Raw genomic sequence first — 27,830 nt, 5'->3', positions numbered from 1 at the left:
TATAACTATTATGTGCTTATTTCACATATGTATCCCGTACATATATTTTTGATATTATATATACTTTTGTTTCTATTATTACGTATATATTTTAATACCATATATATTATTATCGTTTATGCTTTTATCATTTATATTATTATTTTTGTTATCGTTTTCATTATCCTTGTCATTTTTATTTTGCGATGCTTTATTTATTTTTATTCGATCATTTCATTTGCCTTATGCTTGTGTTTTATATTTTTATATTGTTAGCCTTGCTTTCATCTTTTTATAATCGCTCTTATATCATTGTTATTGATACTGCCGCACTTATTATTGTGTATTAGCACCATGATTTGGTTTTATGTTTTACAATAAATCACATCATATTTTTCACTCAATACCTTAAAATAATTCCTTCATAAAAGTGATATTTCGTATTTGGTAATTCGAGACAATCGTGCCCTAACTTACTGGGTTTCGATTTTTCTCATTTAACCTAAATAACGGAATACTCTTTTAAATCGCTATACGAGTTTTGAAAAATGCTTATTCTCGAAGATGCGAAGTGTTGTGCCCTAACTTACCGGGTATGACATTTTGTCACCTTGAAATAAGAATTTGTTTTAAAATAAAGGCGATATTCGGCGTTTGAGAATTCGAGAAAACGTACCCTAACTTACTGGGTTTCGATTTCTCTCGTTTACTCTAAATAATCGAATACCCTTTTAATAAAGTAAAATACGCAAATTTTATATAAAAGGCAAGCTCGTTTTCGAAAATTCAAGATGTCGTGTCCTAACTTACTGGATGTGACATTTTATATTTTGAGACGAGAAAGTCTTTAACACTTGAGCTTTTTTATAAAGAAGGATCGTATTTCAAAATTCTTTCAAGTTGTTAAATTTTCGACACTAAGACACTAATTAATCAACTAGATACCAATTTTGGGCGTATCGAGGGTGCTAATCCTTCCTCGTGCGTAACCGACTCTCGAACTCGTTTTCTGAATTTCATAGACCAAAAGTTATCGTTTTAGTAAATCTTAACTTTTATTAAAATGATTAATTTAAGGTGATCCAATCACACCTCATCAAAAAGGGATTGGTGGCGACTCCCGTTCTTTCATTTTCAAAATCCAAGTCGATTCCCGTTTTTCAAAAAAATGATTACGACACTTAATATATATTTTTTGAATTTATAATTTGAATTTTGAATAATTGAAACTTTCAAAATAATTAAATTTATGTAGGAGAAATAATAATTTTTACATGCCAGTTTATTTGAGTTCAATGATGAAGTTTGTGAAACGTGAGGTGTGTTATTATGTGTTGGTTGGATTCCCAATAAATCTTTTATCATTTTTAATATTTAGATACACATGTCGTGTATTGATTAAAAGAATTGAGAACTTCAACAACACTTCTAGTATCAATCCAAAATTCTCTTGACCTCAAACCCCGCAATCATTGCTGAAACCACTAATGAATCATTACCATCTGGATCATTCAAATTTGTTTCATCAGGATTTGAGAATTGAACTCTTTACAGTTGTACCTATCGAGGTTTCTTTGTTGACGTAATCACGGACATCACACTATGCAAATAAGCTTTCCTTTTAGTATTAGATCTAGCACATTTTTCACTAATGTTAATTATTACATTAATCGCCTCTATTGGGACCTGCTTGCCTTTTCCTTTATCTAATCATTGTGAATTAAAAGCATTATCGTCTTTATTTCTACGACCATAAGGTTGCCCTTGTCTAACAACAAACCGTGGCAATTTTTCTCTGTTAACTGTAAACTCAATACCATTTCTCAAATGAATACAATCATTTGTTGTATGCCTTTTGTCATGGTGGAAACCACATACATCCGTTGAATTGTCTCTATGAGTGTTAGGTCTAAAATGAGGTGAAGGTTTCAAGATTTCCTGATTCTCTATTTGACTTAAAATTTGCACTGGAGTCGTTGTCAAGTCATGGTAGGACTAAAATTGATTATGCAATGCCCTTTGTTGTCCTTTCTGACTTTGTTGATAACCTCTATCTGTCCTAATCTATCATTGGTAGCCTCGAGAGTCACTGGAAAGATATCCCTGTTACCCTCCATCCCCCTCTCCCCCGCAAGTACAAATGTTAAGAGCAAGTTCTCCCAACTCTATCATGCAATAGGGGTCTACTTCTTTGAGAATAATGGTAGTTTCCTAAGGTTAGTGCACTAGTTCGCTGCACTTGCAACTTAGTTTTTTCTAATTCATCATTTTCAACGAAGACATGAGTCTTCTTGTATAATGCTAACAAGTTGGCTAGGGACTTATCAATTAAGTTATATTTCAAAAATTGGTGAATTGTTCCAAACATGAAAGCTTGAACAATGAATTCTTAAGGGACATCTTTTGCAACCATAGTTGCTGCATTAAACCTTTTCACAAGATCTCTTAAAGGTTTATCCTTGCACTTCTTGATGGATATGAGATAAGCAGGAGATTGTAACCTACTCATAAATAAGTCCACCGACTGCTCGAAACTCATAATGGAATGTTGTAGAAATTGCAAATACCACACCTAGGCCGAGTCTTTTATGCTTCAACATGGTGTTGATTTTGAGAGTGCAATAGGCCCATTTCGCCCGGGCTTATACCAGAACCAAAGCTAAAATAAAACAAAAAAAATAAAAAAAACCCAAAAACAATAAAATGTTCACAGTCCGAAAATACAAAATATTAATCGAGACCCAATTGAAACCCCAAAATAAAGCCTAAAATTATTGGCCTAGACCCTAACTCAAAATCCCATTACACCCAAAGCCCTCCAACTTAATCCTTAACCCAGTTTACAACAGCCCACTGCTAAAACAATCCCAAATGGCCAAAAGGGGCCCAACAGTTTGAAAGTACCAGAAACCCCAAAGGTTTTTGGAACATGCTAGCGTCGCAGCCAGCCAGGGGATCGGGCTCCCACGAGTGGTTTCCCACGCACGACCTCCACGTCACCAGGGCCTCTTCCTCCGTACAGCACCTCCTGCATCCATAGAACCTGCGAGAAGAACAAAATAACACAGCAAAGCAATAATAGAAAAAGAAAATTTGTATTTACATTTTTATTATTTTTTTCCCTTTTCCCTTTTCTCTTGGTTCGGCTATAAAAAGGCCGATTATATACTGTAAATGGGATTACGAATGCAAATTGAATACAAAGAAAACCAACAAAGATTTTAAAGGTGATTTCTGTTTTAATTTTCTTTAAGTTTTTTCATTTTCTTGCGATTTATTTCCTTTGATCTTTCATCATTGCGTTTGTAAACAAAGGAAAAAAGAGAAAGAGAACTCTTACCTTGCGAATATGCCAATAGATTCCTTTTGCTTCGTTGAAATCGAAACCGAAAGGGGATCTCAAGGCTGAAAACCTATCCTTTCAAACTTGAATGCACAGGTTGTTGTTTGTGGAGGTAAATTGGTGGTTGAAGTAAGGGATTTAGGGTTTGCCAAATGAGAAAGAAAGGGACTAGGGTTGATTTGGCCAAATAGGCCTGATTTTAGCCTTTATAAAGGAGCAAAAATGGTGTCGTTTTAAGCCAGTTTCCAGGGCTACAGAACAGTGCCGTATAGGCCATGCCTGATCCGACCCGATCCAATTACCCAGGAGGATCCACGCGTTCTGCTTAAAGGGAACATTTGCGCAGTTGGTCCCTCATTTTCACGTGGTCATTCAATTGAGTCTTATTTGTTTTTCTTGGATTTTTTTATTAATCTCTGTAATTTGCGCATAAATCCAATTAGGTCCATGCCTAAACGCTGCGTTTTGGAATTTGGAATATTTCCTTTGATCCTCGTGCATTCGCGCGCATTGCATTTTAGTCCTTATGTCAGTTTCAATGATATATTTTATTTATTAATTATCTCTGTTAGTTTAATTTTATTTCAATTAAGTTGTTTTTCACTTCAATATGTGTAATTCATTATTTTTTTAAAAAAAAATTCATTTAGTATTCGTCTTTAAAGATTTATTTAAATATACATTTGGAATTGCTATAATAATTTCACTTTGTTTATTTCTTTTATTTATTTGCTCAAATTCTAAAATTATTGTTTTAAAATTCTCTTTTATATTATATTGTCATAAAATATTGTGTAATATTTATTTTAAATTACCTTTATATTATATATATATAGCTTATGTTAAAATTAGCTTTATTCTATTATCAATTCCATGTTGTTTTATGTATGTATATATGTATATATATGTATATATATATATTTAAAAATCTATCTAAGTATATATTTCTTTCCAAATCTATTATGTATATAGTTCATTCCTTAAAAAATGTGTTATTATATACTTTCATTGTTTAAAACCCTTTCATATATTATTATCTTTTATATATTATTTAAATTATTTTTTTCCATTATATGTATATCATCAACTTTAAATAGATTTTTCATTTTTAAAAATATTTTGTACATTATTTGCTTAAGACTTTTTCTTTCATAATAGCTATTTGAATAATCATTCATATAGTATTAGTTTTTTTTTACATGTAAATTATTTCAAATTCTAGCATGTGTTATTCTTTTGTAAATTTTTCATATAGTTCTTAAATTGTTTTGTATCATATTGGCTCTTAGTGTCCATATTGTTTTGTATATTAGGTGTTGTGTTTTAATTTTCATACTATTTTATATATTATTATATGCTGTTTATTAATCTTTTGTACCATCATTTCAATTGTTATTCATCTATGTTTAGAAATTTGTTATATTTTATTCTAGTATGTTTCTTTGATTAGTTATATTTTAATTTCCATTATTTTGATTATTAATGTTTTTTAAAATAGGATGTGTGCTCATTGCTACTATATATTTGTTAATTTGTTTTATTGTTTATACTATTTTCATTCACTAAGTATAGTATACTATTCGTGTATATTGTTCCATGTTTATAATTTTACCTTTCATTCACAAGTGTTGCATTGTAATTTTCAACTTATTGATCTAAAGTTAATTATTCCATTTTATTTCAAGTCAAACTAATGCGTTTTGAGCTGGTTTTACAATTGTTTATTTGAAAATCTCCCAAAACAAAGGCAATATTTAACGTTTGGAAATTTGGAAAATCGTGCCCTAACGTGCTGGGTTTCGATTCTCCGTTTGTCCAAAATAATCAAATATCCCTTTAAAATTTCGCCCGTGTTTTCTAAATTTTAAAATAAGGCAGTGTTCTATGTTTAGAAATCCGAGAAATTGTGCCCTAACGTGTTGGGTTTCGGTTTTTCGTTGGACCAAATAGTTGAATATCCTTTTATAATTTTCAAATGTATGAGCTTTTGGAAATCAAGAATTGATCGTGGTTTCAAGGGTTTAAAGGATCATGTCCTAACGTGCTGGATGTGATACTATACTCCTTCAAAACAAGAGAATTCTAACGTCCAATGTGAGTCATTCAAATGTTTTAGAAGAAATCGTATTTCAAAATATTTTTTTAAAATCTTAGACATAAGGATATTATTTAATCAAATTGGTACCAATTTTGGGCATAGCGAAAGTGCTAATTCTTCCTCGTACGTAACCGGCTCCCGAACCCATTTTCTTAAATTTCGTAGGCCAAAATTGATTTACATAAAATAAAATATTTTATTAGGTGATCTAATCACACCTAAAAAAAAGGATTTGTGGCGACTCCACACTTTGTTTTAAAGTCGATTCCCTTTTTTCAAAAATAAAAAATGGTTTCGACAGAGAGTTATAATACCATAAGGATATTGATAAAACTAGTGGTATGGATTTTGTTGGTTGGTTTGGGTTTATGGGGGATATTGTTGGCCAGTATGCAATGGATTCTGGTTCAATTTTCTAGTCTACTTCATATTTCTTTCGGTGCTATGACCAACGGGGTTTGTAACTTATCATTAAAAGGATCAAATTGAATACTATAAAGACCATTGGTACCTAGATACGCCATGTCTGTCCATGCTACCACACCAATTGTTAACTAGTGAGGTGAACAAAGGGAAGAAGGTAAGGGTACAGTGAAGAAAGAAGAAAGAAGAAACATAAGTTGGGAAGAAATCTCAATTCTCTCGGGAGAGATGGGAGGTTAGGTGGATTGTGTTAGCTTGTGAGCTATTTGCATGGATTTTTTTATAGTGAAGGACAAATTTGGCTATATGTCTTAAGATTGTTGACGTGAAAGTTTAATTTGATACCCTTGACAACGATGGTGATGTGATGTCCTATGATGGGACATGTTAGGGTGACTAACAATTAATTGCTCTTATTTTTCACATTATCCTCATCTAACCTTAACGTTAGTAGAGATGTATAGTTCGTCAGATTGAGGTTTACGAATTGACTGTAGATGAGGAGGTGTATAGTTCGCTAGATTAAAATTCACGGACTAGCCATTAGTAAGTTATAGGGTCCGCTATATGGAATATAACAATATCAATTTTTAATATTAAAGTGATCAATGATTCCAGCATTTTGTTAAGTCATATGCAATTTTGTAGCATTATTTTGCAGTAATTTTGAGACCGTACAATTATGTTGCATTTGCTTTGCCGAAATGAATATCCAAAATAGTTTAATATTATTTGAGATAATAAAATCAATTAATAATTGTGTTAATTAAAAAATTTCCCAATCTTTCAGAATTGAAGTGGCTGACGGGCTAGCTACTAGTGTCACGGACCGCAGTTCAAAGCCCGTGACAAGCGCACCAAATGCATCCAATGGAGGTCTGTTGCTCAGATGGGGATCATTTGGCCTACGAGAACTGGCCCGATTCAAAGAGCTGTTGGACAGGCCTGTCACATTGAAGCCTGATGGGCCCGATAATGAAGATAGGACTAATTAGTCTTAGAAGTTTTAATTGTACACAGCTTCTAATTCTGTAAAGTTAGAGTCCTAATTGAATACAGCTTTTAATTGTAGCCATCGGTTTTGGGGGAGCTCAACTATAAATAGAGAGCCTCCCCCTCATTTGTACTCACTCCTGAATTGTTTCATTATTCTTTGTGAATAAGAATTGAGAGCATTTACTCAAACTTTTCTCTCAAGCGTTCTTGCTTTTGTTCATCTTTCAAAGATCGTTCTTAATTCGTTCTTCCGCTGTTCTTCGTAAAAACTTTAAGGGAATTCTGTTGAATCCTTTATTGTTGCGAGTTGAGCTGACTTAGGCGTTTTTACGGTTGAATCCATTATCGGTGGAAGTTAGGCTGACTTAGGCGTTTTTAAGCCAAAAAACTGCCTAAGGCCGCACGGATGGGTGGGAAAACTCCAGGTCCATCACAAGTGGTATCCGAGCCAAGGTTTGAACCAAGTAATATTCGAGTTGTTGGTTCAAAGGCACCGTTGGGATGTCGAAAGAAGAGTTTGAAAAAAGGTGGGCAAGGAAGTCTTTGAGGGAGACAATATCGGCAGTAGAGGAACGTGTGGGTAAACTCGAGGGATCCATGGCGGATGTAAAGGAGGCACTCGATGGGGTCGAGGATCGCATAACAAACTGGGAGGAGCAGTCTAGAGACTATGTAAAGATGTCTCTTGATTCCACCATGGACAAGGTAAACGAGTTGTTTAATTTACACAGGGATAAGCTGTCGGAAAGGAATGATGCTCTCGAGGCCATGATGATGGCTTTGAAGGAGGAAACAATAGCCACGACGAAGGCTTTGAGCACAAGAATAGAGGAGCTCGAGGGAGAGCTGTCCTTGTGTCAAGCAGCCGTGGGGAAAGGAGTGGCAAATGCAGCACTCAGTAATGAGGATGTCCCAAAGCCGAAAGAGTTTGTGGGGACAAGGTCTGCATGTGATGTGGACAATTTCTTGTGGAGGATGGAAAACTACTTCCGTGCCAAAAGCATCATGGAGGATGCGGTTAAGGTAAACACTGCTTCAATATTTCTTACTGACATTGCGCTTTTATGGTGGCGAGGTAGGACCACAGATAAAAGGCAAGGTGAGATTGGGACGTGGCAAGAGTTCCAATGCGAGTTGAAGGGACAGTTTTACCCAGAATTTGCCGAGGAAGAAGCTCGGGCAAAGTTGCAAGAGATAATGCAACGGAGCACAGTGAGGGAGTATGTTCAAGAGTTCAAGGAACTCATGCTCCAAATTTCAGATGTGACCGATGAAGAAGCATTGCTTGCTTTTCAAAAGGGATTGAAGCCGTGGGTCAGACAGGAGGTGGAACAAAGAGGTGTCCAAAAACTGTCGGAAGCCATGACGGTAGTTGAGTCCGTGGTGAAGCTTGGTCTAGGGAAAGACAAGCTTGGGTTTTCCAAGTCTGATGGAAGGGGCGTATGTGAAATGGATCACAAGGAAGATAGAGTTAATGGCAATGACAACGGCGACAATGGTGGTAATGGGAAACCACGAGTTGGGAAGAAGAAACCCAAGAGGAAAAGGGACAAGCTAAAATGCTTTCTCTGCGACGGTCCACACATGTTGAAAAAATGTTTGAAGAAATCCGCGCTTAAGGAGAAGCCGGTGGGTAAGGCCTTGGTACTTGGTTCGAGCGCAAGGGGTGTCGAAGCCAAGGAGGCCGAAAGCGAGAAGAAGCCAGTGGAGTGCTTCTTGTGTCATGGTCTGCATAGGTTGCGGAAGTGTCCGAAGAAGTCTGTCATCGAGGGGAACGATGGAGCAGACAATGAGCCCAAGAAGCTTGGTTCGAGCAAGGGAAAAGCCAAAGCCAAGACGGCAAAGAGGAGCAAAAAGAAGCAAGTTAAGTGCTTCTTGTGCCGTGGTCCGCATGAGTTGCGGAACTGTCCAAAGCAAGCCGGAGTCGAAAGAAACGCAACGTCTGAGCTTGGTGAGTCGTCGAAGGGGCTTCCACCCAAGGAAGAGGTGAGTTTGTCATCTAACTTAGCGGATAAAGTTGCGATGAAAACAGTGAAGCTGGGACCAATGAGGCTCAAGTTGAGTGAAGTATCAGAGTTAGCCGAGTCATCGACAAGGCTTCCACCTATGGGAAAGGTAGGTAGTGCATCAGACTTTAAAGGAAAAGAAGCGATGCATGTGGGACAGTTGACCAGAGTAAATGCGACGAGCAGGACGGCTCGAGTTAAGAAGCGATAGAAGCCGAGGCAAGAATCCCAAAGAAAGGGAAAGGCTAAGGCGACGAGACGAGACCGAGGCGAATCAAGTCAGTGCCATTCAGAAGTCGCAACGAGGGCGTTGCGAGAATGGGTGGGGGAGAATGTCACGGACCGCAGTTCAAAGCCCGTGACAAGCGCACCAAATGCATCCAATGGAGGTCTGTTGCTCAGATGGGGATCATTTGGCCTACGAGAACTGGCCCGATTCAAAGAGCTGTTGGACATGCCTGTCACATTGAAGCCTGATGGGCCCGATAATGAAGATAGGACTAAGTAGTCTTAGAAGTTCTAATTGTACACAGCTTCTAATTCTGTAAAGTTAGAGTCCTAATTGAATACAGCTTTTAATTGTAGCCATCGGTTTTGGGGGAGCTGAACTATAAATAGAGAGCCTCCCCCTCATTTGTACTCACTCCTGAATTGTTTCATTATTCTTTATGAATAAGAATTGAGAGCATTTACTCAAACTTTTCTCTCAAGCGTTCTTGCTTTTGTTCATCTTTCAAAGATCGCTCTTAATTCGTTCTTCCGCTGTTCTTCATGAAAACTTTAAGGGAATTCTGTTGAATCCTTTATTGTTGCGAGTTGAGCTGACTTAGGCGTTTTTACGGTTGAATCCATTATCGGTGGAAGTTAGGTTGACTTAGGCGTTTTTAAGCCAAGAAACTGCCTAAGGCCGCACGGATGGGTGGGAAAACTCCAGGTCCGTGACACTAGAAGGATAGGAAATCACATGCCTAATCCCATTAAACCCGGTTTACACATTCCCAAAAAGAACTTTAATTAAATTATGACATTGGAAAAAGTTACTTTACCATACTTGATATATATTAAAATCTTCTAAACGTGTTTATTTTTATAAAATTTTCATTATTAAATAAAACATTTTTATATTAAAAATAATTTTTTTCACTTTTATCCTGAAAATTACATTATCATTTTAAGAGAAAATAATTCTAAAAAAATTAATAAATAAATTTTAACATTTTAAAATCACATTTTAACCCATTAAATTCTTTAAAATATTATCACTTTTTGTAGATTGAGTTTATTTACAAGATTAATTTATCACTATCTTTTTTTATTTAATTCATATTTGAAATAAGCGATCGCTCACTGTCTATAATATATATATTATTGTAAATACATTAAATGGATGTCTATAACCCCTTTAAACATATTAAAGTAATGAGATAAAACTCTTTACTTCATTTATAATTAGGAGACCATTAAATGGAGTAATTAAGAAAACTTAATTTATTGAATGTAGTATATTTACTAATTGAATGTAAAGGAACTTATAAATAGCACCTTGTAAGTGAAAATTAAACAAAGAAAATTCTCCCCTATTTTTCATCCACTTTTTACTTATTATTATTGTTTTTTTTATAACACGTTATCAGCACAAGTTTCTACGAGTTCATAGTGAAGTTCACGTCATTTTGACTTTATATAATTTGCCCGTATAACTCCCATTAAACTATATATGGCATACGTATTTTCATAATTCTTTTATTTTATTTTCTAGATGAAATATTTACTTTAGGTGATATTTGCACATTTATTTTTACAACTCAAATCTAATAATGATAAGTATATATACATATTTTTTTAAAAAAAAAAAGAAGAAGAAATTTCAGCTAATATAATTTGTGTTAAGTTATTGTCGAAACTATTTATTTTGAAAAAGACGAGTCGTCGACTTTGATTTTGAAAATGAAAATGAACAAGGGGTCGCCACCAATCTTTTTTGTTTAGGTGTGATCGGACCACCTCGTAATTTGATTGTTTTAATAAAATGTTTGTTTTACTAAAATAGCAATTTTGGTCTACGAAATTCGAGAAAATGGGTTCGGGAGTCGGTTACGTACAAGGAAGGATTAGCACCCTCGTAATGCTCAAAATTGGTACCTAATTGATTAATTAATGTCTTGATGTCAAAAGTTGAAAATTCAAAAGGAATTTAAAATACGATCCCTCTTTTTATTAATGTTGATTAAACAAAAATGCTTGGATAAATCGAAGCGGATGCTAAAGACCTTCTTGTCTTGTAGTAATAAAATGTCACATTCAGTACGTTAGGACACGACAATTTAAACCCTCGAAAATAAGCTTGTCTTTGATTTCCAAAATTCATGCATTTTAATTTTAAAAAGATATTCGATCATTTGGGTCAAACAAGAAAAATCGAAACCCAGTATATTAGGGCACGATATCTCAAATTTTCAAACACGAAATATTGCCTTTATTTTTATTTAAAAATCATATATTTTGAAATTTAAAAGGATATTTGGATATTTAGGTTTAACAAGAAAAATCGAGACCCCATAAGTTAGGGTATGATTTTCTCATATTTCCAAAATTTGAAACATCGCCTTATTTTTGAAAATTCTTTTTTTACGCATTTGGGTAAAGATTAATGTAACACAAATTCGTAGTATACATATGCATAATAGGGTAATAAACGCGATGATATAAACAACAATAGCAAGAGCAAAAAGAATAATTGATAAAACAGATAAATATATAAAAAAAGGCTAATAAGAGGCCATAAGTGAATAAATGAAAATTAATAAAAAGTTTAAATAATAAGATAAGAAAAAAGTTTAAAAATAAGCAAATAAATAAGAGAAAAATATAAAATAAAATAAAATAAAAGGGTAATAATAATAATAAGGTAATAAATAATAATAATGATGAAATCTAAACTTTGTAATATATTAAAATAATAAACAATTAAGATAAATAAACACAAAAGCGAATGGAATAACAAAATAAATAACAACAATAACAACAATAACGAAGAAATAGTATACTAAAGGAAGATAAATAAATGATTTTTAAACATAAAAAGGATTGAAGAAATAAATAAATAAAATATTAAATCAAAAAATTTTAAACATGAGAAAAAAAAGTAAAAGAGGAAGTTATGAAAGGTTAAGGATTAGATTGCGAATCAGAACAAAATTAGGGCATGAATCAAAAAAAATTGTAAAATTAATGAAACACAGATCCAAATCTAAGTGAACGCGCGAAAGAAGCCAAAGGACTGATCAGGAAATTAATCTTGACCCTTATGCGCAGCGTTTCACTCGGCAAGATGACGGACTAAATAAAAAATGAAACAAAATTGAAGGGCCAAATTTGTAAAAATAAAAAGGGTACAATGACCAGATTGAAAACCTCAGCAAAGGCAGAAGGGCTGGATATGCAAATAGCCCATCAAGGCCAAAACACGTGGATCCTGGCCGCATTCGGGTCGAGTTTCGGGTCCTTAAGCAAAACGATGTCGTTTTGGCAACTGGTGCTTAAGTCCAAAATGGCGCCATTTTGAACCCTATATAAATAGCTGAATTTAGAAAAAAAAAATATTTCTCCTTTCATTTTGTTTAAAAATTTTGAGAGTTCTCAAATTCTTTCTCGCGCCCTCTGGTCTGGTCCCTTTTAATCCCTTCGCTCTCCTCACCTCAGATCTGAGCCTCAAACACGCAAAAAACCCTCTAGAAAATTGGAGAGAGCCAAAGGAACCCTTCGGTTCCGACTTTCCCGACCTAAAGAAGGTAAGAAGAAACGTGTTTTTTTATATATATGTATATATATGCACTATGTCTGGAATAAACTCGCAAAAGGAAATAAAAAAAGATCACCTTTCCTTGCCAATATTATTTTTGTTTTCGATTGCTATTTCTCTGTAAAAATATTACAAAATATTGGTTTCGGACTTTATAGTTGAAAGAAAAAAGAAAATATACAATCAATTTTTCTTTGCTGCTTGTTTTCGTCCCTTTGTTGCTGTCCTTTTTGCATTGGTTTACAGGTACGGAGGATGTGGAGGCGTTCGGAGAGTACGGAGGCCATACGTGGCGGTGACATAAAGGCACGAGCGGCGTTGGGGCTGTTGATGGTTCTTACGGTGCATGGGAACCCTAGGGTTCCTGAGAGTGTTTTGGTTTTGGGCCATTTGGGCCAGGTTTATTTGGGTTAGGGTTTGTTTGGGTTTAGGGCTAATTTGGGCTTGTTTGGGTTTAGGGCTAATTTGGGCTCTTTGGTTTTAATTCATTTGGGTCGTTTGAGTTTAGATTGGGCTTATAATAGGCTAATGTATTTTGGACTGTTTAAATATTTGGATTTTATTTAATGTTTATTTTTATTATAATTTTTTGGTTTATAGCCGGCCGGGCAAAAATTGGGCCTTACAGCTGCCCCTCTTTGCTTGTTGTCATGTAACGAGAATGGAGCAAAGACTTCAAAAAGGGCCCATTTTTCCCGGTCTTCCCGAATCTTGACTTCTTTGGTGCTCCTCTTCTTCAAGTAGTCCCACCGTAACTTCAGGAAGAGACTTGTAGCTTTGATTTACTCCAATATAGTTTCAATTAGAAGAGATTTGTAGCTTCAATCTACTCCGTTGGAACTTAAAGGAGATAAGAATTGGTAACTTTAACCTACTCCACTACAACTTCAGGGAGAGAACGTTTATGTATATTTATCCTGCTCTAATGTAACTTTAGAGAGATAAGGATTGTGGCTTCGGTCTGCTCCAATGTAATCTCAAGGAGAAGAGATTTGTAGTTTCGATTTACTCCGCTGGAACTTCAAGGAGATAAGAATTGGTAACTTTAACCTGCTCCACTGCAACTTCAAGGAGATAAGGTTTGTGTATTTTTATCCTACTCTACTACAACTTCAGAGAGATAAGGATTGCAATTTCAATTTACTCCAATGTAGTTTCAAGGAGAAGAGATTCATAGCTTCATTCTACTCCGCTGAAACTCAAAGGAGATAAAATTGGTAACTTCAACCTGCTCCACTGCAACTTCAGGGAAATAAAGTTTGTGTATTTTTATCCTGCTCTACTGCAACTTCAAAGAGATAAATATTGTGGCTTTGATCTGCTCCATTACAACTTCAGGGAGATAAGGTTTGTGTATTTTTATCCTACTCTATTGCAACTTCAGAGAGATAAGGATTGCGATTTCGATTTACTCCAATGTAGTTTCAAGGAGAAGAGTTTCATAGCTTTATTATACTCCGTTGAAACTCAAAGGAGATAAGAATTGGTAACTTCAACCTGCTCCACTGCAACTTCAGGGAGATAAGGTTTGTATATTTTTATCATGCTCTACTGCAACTTCAGAGAGATAAGGATTGTGGCTTCAATCTGTTCCACTGCAACTTCATGGAAATAAGATCTGCTATCTCCAGTCTGCTCCACTGCAACTTCAGGGAGATAAGACTTGCTACTTCAACCTACTCTACAGCAACTTCAGAGAGATAAGGTTTGCTTTCTTTGATCTATTCTGCTGTAACTTCAAGGAGATAAGATCTGCTATCTCCAGTTTGCTCCACTACAACTTCAGGGAGATAAGATTTTAATTTCAACCTGCTCCACTGCTACTTCAGGGAGATAAGGCTTGATATGATCTGCTCTACTGCAACTTCAGAGAGATAAGATTTGTTTATTTATAGCTTCAATCTGTTCTGCTGCAACTCAGGGAAATAAGATTCGCTATCTTCAGTTTGCTCCACTGCAACTTCAAGGAGATAAGACTTTAACTTCAACCTACTCTACTGAGACTTCAGGGAGATAAGGTTTAGTGGCTTCAATCTGCTCCACTGCGAATTCAGGGAGATAATGTTTAATGGCTTCAATCTGCTCCACTGCAACTTCAGGGAGATAAGATTCGCCATTATAACTTCAATCCGTCCCACTGCAACTTCAGGGGTATAAGATTTGTGGATTCACCAATCTTGTTACATGACCTGTAGAATCGATTTCATGGGCCTATGCTTATGCCAAATGATTAGGATGTTGTGATCAGAATGAGTCAAACGCTCCTAACTAGGTGTGTATGAATGGTATTTGCATGATATGTAGAATGTCATGAGAATGATCATTTTTTAATATTTGGGTTGTCATTACCCGCTGTTTATCAAGGTTCTGTCACTAATGTGTTATCCTGCCTTCTTTACGCAGCTGACATCTTTGACAGAAAATTTTAAGAAATAGTCACAATTTGCTCAACTGGTTTGCTCCACTATAACTTCAGAGAGATAAAATTTGTGGTTTCTTCCATCCACCCCACTACAACTCAAGAGTATAGGATTTGTATCATCTGCAATCTATTCCACTATAACTTAGGGGTACAGGATTTGTAGTTTCTTTAATCAATTGATCTGGGTAACATGACCAAATATGTATGCACGAATGTAGAATGTCATTTTTTCAAGAATGATCCCATTTTAATGCTTGAGTTGCTCGTTATTCGTCGAGGTTGTATCACCTACACAATATCTTGTTTTCTCGTTCAACTGATATCTTTGACAGAACATCCAAAGAGATACTTACAATTTAGACTCCTCTTTCTCAAACATTTTCAACCCCTAGGTTTGAAGAGTTCTAAACAATAGTCCTGTTTTAGGTTCTTGTACTATTTAGAAACTTTTTAGAGTAATATGCATAACTTCTTTTGTGAAAGTTTTATTAGTCCATCAATCGTTATTTCAATGCAAAATACTTGAAAAGATCATAACAACGGACAAGAAAGAAATTGATTGGGAACATAGCTCGAAATGAATAAATTAATCAAAGACAGCAAATGTAATAAGAAGGAAATTAACTCAAAATGGATAAGTTAATCAAAAATAGCAAATGTAATAAGAAGGAAATTTATTAGGAGCGTAGCTCAAAACGAATACAGTAGTCAAGGATAGAAAATTCAATATGGGTAAGATGAAAACTTGGTGCCCTAGATATCGCAGCCTGAGCTTCTCTGTACGAACTTCTTGAGGACCATTTTGAGCTCGAAATGTGTTTAGAAGATCTAGAGTACTTTGTCGATGCCTCAAGATGTAGCATACTGATACGTGATATTCGCGATAGGTTTTAAAGATTTATGAATAAATCATTCTTAAAACTAACTTATTATCACGATTAAGGCAAGTGTACCTATCGAACAGTAGTATAGTTCAGCAAGACCAGATTTGTCGAACCCAAAGGAACCATGAGTACTAGTATTTACTTCTTTTTTTTATTATCTAGCCTAAAAATTAAGAGGTTTGGTTATCTAAACTAATTACTAAACTAAGAATGCACAGAAAGAAAATTTGGGAAAATACTTTTGGGAAAATTCGATTAATTAACACAATACCTAAGGAAAAATCCACCTAGATTTCACTTGTTATTTGACTCTGAATCAGATGATTTATTCATTTGACTTGATCCGTAGAAATCCCTAAGTTATATTATTATCTCTCTCGAGACTAATAATGTCTAGCCCTAGGTTGAATAATTGAAATCTCTTTCTAATTAACACCCTAGAATTGCATTAACTCGATCTATGGATTCCCTTAATAGGTTTCACCCTAATCCGGTAAAATCTTCTCACCCTATCTCTAGGCGCGCAATCAACTCCGCTTAATTATAACAATTTTACTCTTAGATAGGGTCTATTCCTCCTCTAAATAAGAGCATTAACTTGAATCAATATCCTGAAATATTAAAACAAGAATTAAGAACAAGTCAAATATTCATCATACAATTTAGATAATAATAACAAGATCTGTCTTAGGTTTCATTCCCCTTAGGTATTTAGGGGGTTTAGTTCATACTTATGAAAGAAAACATCTCAAAAGCATAAAGATAACAAAACATAAGAAAACCCAAAAACTTCTAAAGAAACTTGAAGGGAGATCTTCAGTCTTGATGATAAATCCGGCTTCTAAGATGGATCAATCAGCTTTCTTTGAGTAATTCTTTGTTTCCTACTCTGCGTCCCCTTCTCCTTCTCCTCTAGGGTGTTTTTATAGGCTTTAGGATGCTTAAAAGCCCTCAAAAGTGCCCTTTTCTGAATTGGACTCAACTTGGGCTCGACAGGGATACACCCATGTGCGATTACTTCAGGCCGTGGTCAAGGCTGTTAAATGGGCACGAGCGTGTGATCTACTCATAGAAGTCGTGCTTCGATCTTACCAATTTGACACGACTATGTAGTTAACCTGTGTGAGGAGGTTCAATCCGTGCTAGAGCTCGTTGAACCTACACGGGCGTGTGGTCTACCCGTGTGGTAAACTGTAGGCCGTGTTGATTTCCTATGTTGGCCCGTTTTCTATGTTTTTAGCCCATTTCTTGGTCCTTTTACTCTCCTATTCTCACCTAAGTATAAAACATGAAATTAAAGGATTAAGACATCGAATTCCCTAAATTTAAAGAGAAATCATCCATGAAATATGTTAAGCATGGGTAAAAATATGTATAAATTACGGTTTATCAAATATCCCCACACTTAAGCATTTGCTTGTCCTTAAGCAAAATCCTCAACTCACAATCAAAATAAATTATTCTTAACTTATAATTCTTATCAATAATATCTCAAAATAACCCATAAGTAATCATACATTGAAAATTTGACTAAAAGAATATCAAATTTTCAAACATTCCAAGTTGAGCATTTTATTACGAAAACATAGGTGTCTCCCCTCATTTAAGTGATTACCTTTGATCAAAATATCACAGAGTTTAGCATCCTCACTAAAAATTCACTCAAATCACTCAAAGTGTTTAAGGACATTAATTAAAGCACTCATTAGTCAATATGAAAAGTTATTACCATAGACTTGCTTGAAAATTAAATCTCCACCACTATATATTGAGCTGATACATCAATCATAAAGGTCTTTTAGAGGGTTGTAATGTGGCTTTGGTTAGGGGTTGTGGTCACAAGCTAAAAGAAAAGGTTAGAATTGAGATTGACTTGAAATATTACCTAGCTAGAAAAATAACTAGTCATCAATTGAATACAAGTGAGCTTCTTCTCAGATTATGGAATTAACATTCAAGCTCAAAAACGAAGAATTACTACTAATATGTATTGAAGTATTATTATTATTTTCAAGAACAAGTCAAATACAGAATAAAACATAGCTAAGCAACTATTTCAACTCAAATCTCGACAAAAATAAGGAGTCAAATTAATTTAGGGTATTTGAACAACAAAAAGTTATGGGTTAATATTAAGGGTAAATCAATAAATGGGTTGTTAGGCTCATGGGGGTTCACTAAGGGTTAATTGTGACGGTAGGCTTTTATGGAGTGAGTGGGTTAAACCTAAGTGCCTTGGAGGAGTGGATTTTATGGATGGCGTGTAGATACCTCAATGATGGAGGGAAAGTTGATGCCTTTGAGCGGCTAAGATCATAGGTGGTCGAGGTAGGGACGAAGTCCCTCCAGCATTTTGAGGGGGAGTAGTAGATGTGGCGGTGGAGGGTGTCGAGTTCATTGTCGTCCATGAACTCCTCCGTGTATAGCCCTAGTGCAACCCCGAACTCGGGTACGCTCAACTGGTATACTAGACCACTAAGGCGGAACTAGAGCGTTCCAGGATCGTCGAAGGTAGTCATGACGGTCTGAAGATGGAACATTGAGCAGAGTTCCAATGTGAACTCGAGATACTTCGGCTCGACAATCTCAAAGAACAGGCCCCACAGGTCAGTCGTTAGGAGGGCTCGGACCGCGTCAGCCAAATGAATCTGTTCAAGTGCGACCCAGTCAATGTAGCGGCCCACACCTAGGGGTCGGGCCCATAATATCTGATATAATTCCTCTTGGGGTCTCAAGGGAACCTGGAAGAATGGGTGGCAAATCTTCGCGGTAGAACCCGAGGATGACACTGCTCCTTTCCTTTTCTTGGAGGCGGGGACAATAGTTTTCTTTCATCGTGAGGATGACATAGTATATCTACAGTGAACAAAAATCGACGTTTAACCAATATACCCCAAGAATAGTATGGAAAATCAAGACTAAATATGAATATTTCATGAGATTTACGTACTAGATTATACAAACTAAAATAACTAAATATATCAAGTTATAGGATTATGGGAATAATATAACGGGAATATGAATAAATGCATGTGGGTAAGCATAAATTTCATGGAAACAAGGAAAAATGAAAGAGTATAGCATAATGTAGTAACTAAAATGACAAAATTTTTATAAAACAAGCATAACTATTTTAATATTCTAACTATGAATATTCATTCAAAATAGTTCAATAGAGTAGAGAAATCATGAAATAAGTAACATATTTAAAGAAAAATAGAGAGAAAAGAGTAAACAAATACAAAACGAAAGAGCTTGAGGCGTTGGAATCGGTGTTGTAAGCGGTGCACAGGCGTGGGGGTAGGGCGTGTGATGTTACAGCAACTACGGTTAGGGATTTTTGGGGAGCGAGATGATGAATAGTGAGGTATTTATATAGATTTTAGGGCATACGGCCGTGGGACACGCCCGTGTGGCCTAATTTTTACCCGTGTGTTTCGTAAATTTTGAATTTGGGCGCGTCTAACATTCGGCCCATGCCCGTGTTCTTTGGGCGTGTTGGTGCACATGACCGTGTCGCACGGTCGTGTCTTGCTTCATTCGTTTCTCCCACGCCCGTGTACATAGGTTCACGCCCGTGTTCGTTTTGACAATGTCGACAACAGGTGGATGGCACGGACGTGTCGCACCCCCGCGTTACATTCTCAGTTTCAACCATGGTTTCAAGGCATGGGCGTGTCTCACACCCGTGTTGTTTTGGCAGTTTCACCCAAGGTCATGTCACACGGCCGTGGCAACTATCGTATCTCGTGTTGGGGAAAATTCTTGCCTTGTTTTTAGACGGCCGTATCGCACGATCGTGTCTCTTCTTATGGTGTGAGCACGGCCTAAGGCACGCCCGTGTTCTTAGCCGTGTGGAGGGAAAAACCTCGTGTTTTAATATTCAGTTAGTAAGTTAGATGTGAAAAGCTAGAGTTTAAATAAATCATTATTGTTAGTGCTCGAGTTGCCTCCCAAGTAGCGCTTATTTATAGTCTTAAGCTGAACTTACCTCTCTTCTGCATGGTTAAGGTGGTGCGAGGAGTTTACACTCCTCATCCCTGCTATCAATTTTATCAACATAAGGTTTAAGACGAGTATTGTTTACCTTAAATGTGCCGAATTTGGGATGAATTACCCTGACTATACCATATAGGAAAATACTGAGTACCGCAAGAGGAATTTCTTCATTAGGTTCAGAAGTGGCAATGCGAGGATCTGCTGTATCTAGTAGTACTTTGTCTCTAACCTTAAGTTGATTTGGTGAGGTATTGAACTCGTCCTGGCTCAGTTTTAGTTTATCAGGTGTTTTCAGTTTCTGTGTCCGCTATTCATCTAGCTCCTCGATTTGTAGGCTTCGTTCTTCATAGATAAGTCCTTTGTTGTTATTTGAACACGGCTCATATGCGTTCTTTGTAACTGTTTCCTGCATAGACCACATGATCAGTACTAGTAGAATGATTTATACAACCACCTTCAATTTTTGATATGTTACTCGAATTACGAGCTTGAAGGGTGATTGTTTCGTCTCTCACACGAAGTGTGAGTTCACCTGTACCAACATCAATAATGGTTCTAGCAGTCACTAAAAAGGGTCGTCCTAAAATTAAAGGTGCGTTACTATCCTCTTCCACGTCTAGAACAACAAAGTCTACTAGGTATATAAATTTATCGATCTTAACAAGAACATCTTCAATGATACCCCTAGGAAATCTAATGGTTTTATCAGTCAATTGAACGCTCATCATAGTTTGTTTGGGTTTCCCAAGACCTAGCTGTTTAAACATTTTATAAGGCATAACATTAAGGAGCTTATAAATAGCACATTGTAAGTGAAAATTAAACAATAAAAATTCTCCCATATTTTTCATTCACTTTTTACTTATTATTATTGTTTTATTAATTTTTCTATAATATATATGTAGTTTGCAAATATTTTCAAGACAGATTCATACAAATGAAGATAATCTACACTTAATATATTTCCAAGTCTTGCAAAGTACATAAAATCATTTGGAATCCTAATTAAATACCCAGAAATCTGCTTTCAGATTCTTTTGTTTTTCCAATTTTACCAACGCCAATGATTGATCATTCCCTATCTTCAGCACCATGGAATTATAAGATTAATATCTACAATAATTCTCAACTACCAAGTTGCTGATCAAAAACATTGAAGAAATTCAAATATAATAATTTGCAGTTTTCACCAATGCATTTATTTCAATTTGAGATTCTATATTACAGATTTTGGGTTAAATTTTATCCAGTTATATGTTTCTTAAGATAAAAGAACACTAACATTTTTTTGTTAATTTTTGCCCCCAATTTTGTTTTATGGCCTAAAATCCATAAATATCAGGATAAGTAAATCGATAAAACATGGAGACATGGGAATATATTACACTTTAATCTTCTTGTCTGCTTCATGAGATTTCTTACATGTATGTATTTATATTTATATATATAATATTATAAGGATTTGTCTAGCCAGCATTGTCAATTAATTTTCCACAAACAAAAATATATGTTTAAGAGGAAATTAACATGTTTATGTTCTAAATGGGATTTATTAATAATGCTAAAGTAATTTCAGGAGGCCCAGTAATCGAAATTATATTATATTTTAATTTTTTTACTCATAAATGAGTAAATTAATTTCTATACATTAGATTAAAGAATAAACTAATCTTTTCAGTTAAAATTTTTATCTATTTCTACTATTAAAAACGGATTTAGTTGATAAAATAATTAGATAGTTACACATAGCATGCTTGATGTACCTTATACTAATATATAGAGACTAATTTTTAACAATAAAAATAGATAAAAATTTTAACAAAAAGACCAATTTATTCTTTAATCTAATATAAAAAAATTATTTTTTTTATTTTTTTAATAGAAAAAATAAAATACAATTTATGAATTTTAGCTTTATATATATAGAAAGTGAACTTTTATAATTTTGAAGCACTTGTTGGGATTTAAGAATTTAAAAACAAGAAGATTGTTTAAAAAAAAAGAAGAAGAAGAAGAAGAAGAAGATACATCCAAGAAGCAGCAAATTCGTCACCATCATTAATTAGCCATGTGATTTTAGCCAAAGGCAGGGTGGATACAATACATATCCTTCGAAATTTTGTATAAACATTGGGAGCATGCATGCAGCTTGACCACGTGCAAGATAGAGTTTGCCTCTAATGGAATTTTAAAATAGTCAAGTTTTTCTAAATAAATTAATTATTAATATTTTTTTTAAATCTCAAGGGTAAACATCAATTAACAAATTATAGTGTCATTTAACACAAACTGACGAATCATATTCAGATAATTCAAATTAAACATACAAAAAAAAAATCCTCATCAAGAAATCAATGGGCAAGTACCTATAAGTTACCCCATTCACAGACCTATCAACATATTAATAAATAATCAAATTAAAGTAGGAGTAAAGTCTATGAATTTTCTCAACATTTTAATCATACAATGATAAATTTAAAGGACTTTTTAATTTAGTCACAATAGCATAACAGTCACTCTATATGAAAATACATTTAAAATCGTCATCTTTAGTTAGGTTGAGTGCTCCTATAATAGCACAGGCTTCTGTCAAGAGAGGATCAAAAGATCTATCACATTCAATCAACTTGCACCATTATTAATCAATTTTTTTATACAAAAATTTACTTCTACCCATAATTTCTCATTGTTCTTAAATAATAGGAAAAGACACATTTAAAAGTACTCAAATTTACGTCCGTCCTTTTCATTGTTATCAATTGAGTTAAAATTCAATCAAAATTATTATTAATCATGATTCATGGAGTAAAGAGTATTTTTTAAAATTTTACTTTAAGGTTAATTTATGGAAAAATCATTTTTAATAATTAATATTAATCAATAGGTTCAACAATCGACTTTGATTAATTGATATGGAGAGGGATAATTTCTTTGACAATTCCGACTTAAAGGTGTGTTAATTAAGTTTTGATTGAACTGATCAGCTAAAGCAAAAACTTGGACATTCCATTTGGGCCTTCAACATGAAATTGGGCCAAAAAAGAGGTCGGTGGGGTCTTGTGATTAGACAAGTTTGGATAGTACTTAAAGCTTGAATTATCATATTGGACTCGTGTAAGTTAAAATATCTGAATAATTACGATGAATAATCAAGCATATTGAGATATGATGAGACTTGAATCAGAATAAACATGAAAAAAATTTAGGTATAGTAAGATTAAAGATGGCAATGGGAAAGAAATTTAGTCAGCCTCAGAACCAAACCCAATATAACCCTAACTTAACCTAACCTTAATCCGAAACTTAATTAAATATTAATTCACTCATCTTGAATTTGATCTTAAAAATTAAAGCTAAATCCGACTCAACTCATAAATTAAAATTTTTATATTTTAATCAAAACAGAATAATTATTTTTAATTTTTTATATTTTAATGATATTGTTAATTAATTTTAGACATAATTTTTTAAGAGAATTTTGATAATTATCTAAATATAAGCCTCTAAACCACCCCTTCAAGTCTTCACTAATTTTAGAATTAGACCTCTTTTGGAGACGAATTTCCCCCCTCAAAGATAAGATGATGTGGAATTAGAACCATTTTAATCTGGATTTTTTTATCATGAGATTTTTACTTCTAAACCTAACAAACCCATCACCCATAGAAAAGAATTGCAACATCAAAATTTCCAATGATTTTTAATATTGAAATTATGTTCAAAAATTAATAGTAATTTCCATTTCGAATTCAATTTTTGAATAATTATTAACCCAACTTTTTTAGGGTTATTAACCCAACATTTTATATAAACAAAAAATGGAAAAAAAAATTGCCGATTCATAAATGGAAAAAAAAAAGAGAAAGTACATTTTCTATTCATTTGACAAAATGGAAAAGAAAATGAAAGTCGAAGTGAACCTTTAATTCTATTTACATTTAAAAAAAAGAAAGAACAATGAGATTATTAATGCCTTATCATTTATCCGTAAATAAGCAGTTGGGTATTTTAGCAAAAGCCATACATGTAGTTGAATAATTAATATTTTTCTTAATAATAGTGTTACTTTGAATGAAATTACTTGGATTTTAATTACATTTTGTGATGTTTACATTGCTTTACTTCTTTATGTATTTGTTTTTATTTATTTTTTGTTGAGGGAGGTCAAATTCATTCGGAGAGAGTTTTGTCTCCCAACATTACTAAGAGCTTGAGCAAGTTTGTTAGGCTATTGAGATCTATAAAAATAAAATCTACTTGAAAATATAAGATTAATAGAAAGCAACAAGTTGAGTCATATCTACATATATCGATAATAATTTTATTTCTTCAAGAAAAAATAATAAAAATTAATTGAAAGGGATTTATATTCAATCGAAAACTTTAAATTAAATTAAAACTAAATTTAAATTGAAAACTTAAGTTAAATAAAGCAATAGTTAAAAGATTTAAGAAAATTGATCGGAAAAAGCTTTAGACAAAAGTAAATCTCGTTTGAATTATGAATTCAATTATCGACACAAATATAACTTCAACAGCTTTAGTAGATTAGTTCTAGTTGCTGACTCAACATCAGGCAACCAATCTCTCCTTACCTATTTGGTAACCAAGAGGTAACTTGTTTGAAATTATTTCCCTAACTGATAAATAACCTCACAACTCAATGCCCAAAATTTAACTTATTGATAGTATTAGGAACTAGAGAGACCTAATTTTAACCAACAAACTCACCTCAACAAGGTTCATGTAAGCTAGATCATACATTCACACCACATAATCGTAAACTACAACATAAACAAGTTATGCAGTTTGTCACTAGTATTAGAATGAATTAAACAATTATATATTTAATTATTCTAACTGGAATGAAAACCATTCTAAGCTATCAAATACTGATCAAATATTCAATAAACCTGAGCAATTATAATTAAAACAGAAGATGCATGACTACTAAGGAGCAAAGAAGAATTAAAATGCAAATAAGTCTCATGACTTTATCAAATCAAACTTCAATAAAACTTTCGACTAGAAAAGGGGAGTTTAGCAAGCTATAAAATCGAAAGCATGCAAAGTAAATAAAAATAGCTATTCGGTCTCTAAATGGCCAAAAGGCATAACTCCCTTTCAAATCAAAGTATTTATAATATATTTTAAACCTAAATTAGGTTATATAAACTTGATTTAGGTCATAAAACCCATAAAAAACCAAAACACCCTTGGAAAACGATCAAAATATGGAACTTCATGTAAAAACAAAGCGATTCTGCATTGGGGCGCTTTGGATATGGCATAAGGGCACCAACGAGGTACTTGACTTCTTGCATTGGGGTGCCGACTTGGCATGGAGGCACCGAATGGTTATACCAAGGCTCCAAATTCCTCGTTTTCGGCTACGCTTTGCCTTAGTTCTTTGTCTAATCTTTCTATGGTCTCAAAAACTAAGCCTCAAGCTTCCTTGCACCGTAGGGTTTGTTTGGTATAAATAAGACTGTAAACTATGATCTCTGATGTTCTATAACTGTTAAATACGATATTTGTATGCAAGAATATCATGTTGCATGCTATATATGATCTTTAATATGATAAATATGCTCTTTAATAAGATAAAATTAACCTATTATCGATAAGCACAATCTATATCTGTTATGAGAACATGTATGACATGTATATTATGATATCTGTTAAATTTTGTATGTGCATTGGGGTGGGATTTGTGTATATGGAGGAAGTGTGAGCAGTTATACATCTGTCGTATCTAGTGGCTCAACCATAGATATCTCTGTAATAGGTGATGAACCGCCTAATGATCTGACAACTAAGCTGCAAATATCTTGAAAAGTGTCATACTGACACTAAGCGATGTGTAGGGTTGGATGGGTATTTAATACCCTATTTGGTGTGTTGGGATGGTCGAAGACGGTGTGTAGCAGATAAAGGTAGATTGTAAATCTACATCTGTTATGTTCTAACATTGTTTTTGTTTTTGAGATATGTCCAAAATGATTTCTGTTGATTCTATGATATGTTACACACTGAGCTTCAAAGCTCATTCTCTGTTTATTTGATCCTCGGGTAACCCTCAAACCTAGGCTGGTCGGTGCAACGAGAGCTCGGTTAAACATCTTTTTTATATTTATGTTATTTAAAATTGGTTATACTATTTTGATTTTGTTGGATTGTTTCGGACGTTTTGGGGACTGTTTTAAATTTTGGGGAATGTTTGGTTTTGAACAATTATCTACTGTTTTTAACCGTTCATCATTTTTGAAGTCAAATTTCACTATTGACAAAACTTGGGATTTTAAAAATACGACTCATTCTTTCTAAACTGAATTTATCTAAATTTTGTGCTGCAATTAACTGCGTTTTGAAAATATAAGTTTAAACGATGGAAATTAACGAATTAAATAAGAAGGATATTTTTACTAAAAATAAACCGGAATTGCTTTTATTACAATCTGATGTTGTTACTTCGAGTCTAAATAATAATTTCTGATTTTACAGAAGGTATCATGGTAACTCCTCCAAATCTAACCATAATGTCTAGGTCGAGTTTAAGGTGTTACACTGTATTCAATACCAAACTTATCAAGGAGTCCTATAACCCTGGAAAAACAACACTAGGCAAACTTCTTTCTCATGCGAGTATGGTTTCCTTCAATGCTTTTAATAACTTGATATCACCTAATTTATCAATTGATAACCATCCCTTAATAAATATCTATATGTAATGTGTATGCATTAAATATTATCGACCTCAAAATTAATCAATAGGACAAACAAACGTGTGATCAGATCAATCAATTAAGATGAAGACTCAACATAAATGGGCATACTCCAATGGGCCTTGATGGGTTGCCGAACGTGTCGACATCTGATTTTGCATTTACATGTTATAATAATATATTAGAATTGTGTTTGTTTTATATTTTATATTTGAAGTAAATATCAAAATTATTCATAAACATTTATCCAATGTATAATGTCATAGGTGAACTTTAATTTTGTGCAACTTTATACGTGAAAAATTGATTTGATTCAATTTTCACAAATCATTGATAACATTGTCAAATTAGCACAATCTTATGTTGATATATTGCATAAACAAACAATTATATTAATCCAATATGAAAATAAATATATGTATTTATTTCTTTAAATGTATATTATTGAATTAAAATTAAAGTTTCATATATACATATGAATCACAATTCAAGTTTTATATATATAATTACACAAAATCAAAATTCACATATCAAATTACACATTAGATGAGAGTTCATATATATCCATTTATAATTATACCATCTTGACATAAGCTTTCATTAAATATTCATGCAAAGTTTAAATAAGTTTGACAAGTTAATTTAAATAGCATTGTAATAAGTTTTAAATTAAAATTTATGAGATATTTTTCATCATTTAGAAGTCAATTTTGTTGACTATTTTTATTATTTTAAATAATTATGAATTATATTGATATTAGGAGTTAATTAAATTTTAAGATTCATTTAAAAAAAAACATGAGAATAGCTATGTAATATAAACTTTTAATAATAATATTTTTATAAGATAGTATGACCTTCCAAAAAAAAAATAGTGAGATTAGTTTGAACCTTGCTACTTAAGAAATAACTTTTAGCCAATGAAACGAATTGTAATGTGTGTGTGTGTTTTTTTGTAATTTACCTTTTTATTGATTTACTTTATTGTGTAGCGACAACTTTTCTATCGCATGATTTGGGTTAGTTTGTTTTGTGAAATTTCTCTTTACAAAAATCATTAAATTATTCTATTTTAAAATTTTGTATTGGTATAAAAAGAATTCATCCTCAATTTCTTGGGAAATGGATTTTTTTCTAAATCCCAAAACAAAAT

The 27,830-nt window shown here is 33.6% G+C and overlaps 1 long non-coding RNA gene across 1 annotated transcript; it reads right to left on the bottom strand.

The window, feature by feature from the left end:
* Positions 1-2,659: 2,659 nt before the first annotated feature.
* On the bottom strand, positions 2,660-3,822 carry LOC107936611 (uncharacterized). Its single transcript, XR_001694434.2, has 2 exons — positions 3,320-3,822; positions 2,660-3,022 (listed from the first exon to the last, which is right to left on the bottom strand). It is a non-coding gene; the product is annotated as an uncharacterized lncRNA (long non-coding RNA).
* Between the last annotated feature and the right edge of the window lie 24,008 nt (positions 3,823-27,830).

This window comes from Gossypium hirsutum, chromosome A07, assembly GCF_007990345.1.
Source record: "Gossypium hirsutum isolate 1008001.06 chromosome A07, Gossypium_hirsutum_v2.1, whole genome shotgun sequence".
NCBI classification, from domain to species: Eukaryota; Viridiplantae; Streptophyta; class Magnoliopsida; order Malvales; family Malvaceae; genus Gossypium; species Gossypium hirsutum.
This window is presented reverse-complemented; position numbering and strand designations above follow the sequence as displayed.